This window comes from Nanorana parkeri, unplaced genomic scaffold (assembly GCF_000935625.1).
Source record: "Nanorana parkeri isolate BGI_ZX_2015 unplaced genomic scaffold, ASM93562v1 scaffold315, whole genome shotgun sequence".
NCBI classification, from domain to species: Eukaryota; Metazoa; Chordata; class Amphibia; order Anura; family Dicroglossidae; genus Nanorana; species Nanorana parkeri.
In genome coordinates, this window is record NW_017306583.1 from 312,010 (window position 1) to 313,153 (window position 1,144).

Here is a 1,144-nt window from a genome sequence, read left to right on the forward strand (position 1 = left end):
CGAAAGAAAGCACGGATGCGCCTATGTATCGGCAGGAAAATTGCACTTTCGGCATTTAGCCAAAAGTGCAATTTTCGGCCGATATGTTTCGGCGGCCAATATATTGGTGCATCCCTAATTATTATGGCTAATAAGGCAATGAGCCAGATTTATAAAACTGAAATATGGATCTCTGCTGTCCATCACAACCAAAAAAGTGAAAGAATCTGATCCAGTAGACAATTCTCATTCCATGCACTTTAATAAAGAAGACCTTGTGTAGTTGTACCAGTGACGTGCCGTGCCTTCTGTGCTTGGTGAGGCATCCCCCAGCCCACCAAAGCTCCGCCCAGTCATTCCGAAGCTCCACCCCATCCCGCTGAAGCCCACCCCCAGGTTAGTAACCAAGCTGTGTGGGGTGGAGGAAGAGAGGAGACAGGCAGGAACCGCTGTAAAGTCTTTGCTGGGTAGTATATCCACTGTACAGTCTGTGCTGTGTGTTATATCCGGTGTACAGTCTGTGCTGTGTGCTATCTCCACTGTATGTCTGTGCTAGGTGTTTTATCCAGTGTACAGTCTGTGCTGTGTGCTATATCCATTGTATGTCTGTGCTGTGTGTTATATCCAGTGTACAGTCTGTGCTAGGTGTTATATCCACTGTACAGTCTGTGCTGGGTGTTATATCCACTGTACAGTCTATGCTGGGTGTTATATCCACTGTACTGTCTGTGCTAGGTGTTATATCCACTGTACAGTGTGTGCTGGGTGTTATATCCACTGTACAGTATGTGCTGGGTGTTATATCCACTGTACAGTCTGTGCTGGGTGTTATATCCACTGTACAGTCTGTGCTGGGTGTTATATCCACTGTACAGTCTGTGCCGGGTGTTATATCTGGTGTACACACTGCGATGGGTGTTATATCCACTGTACAGTCTATGCCGGTTATTATATCTGGTGTACACACTGCACTGGGTGTTATATCCACTGTACAGTCTGTGCTGGGTGTTATATCCACTGTACAGTCTGTGCCGGGTGTTATATCTGGTGTACACACTGCGATGGGTGTTATATCCACTGTACAGTCTATGCCGGTTATTATATCTGGTGTACACACTGCACTGGGTGTTATATCCACTGTACAGTCTGTGCTGGGTGTTATATC

At 46.3% G+C, this 1,144-nt stretch overlaps 1 protein-coding gene across 1 annotated transcript in view; it reads left to right on the top strand.

The window, feature by feature from the left end:
• Positions 1-1,144, top strand: part of SLC38A5 (solute carrier family 38 member 5) — a 55,390-nt gene that overhangs the window by 35,170 nt on the left and 19,076 nt on the right. The gene's annotated exons all lie outside the window — the stretch shown is intronic.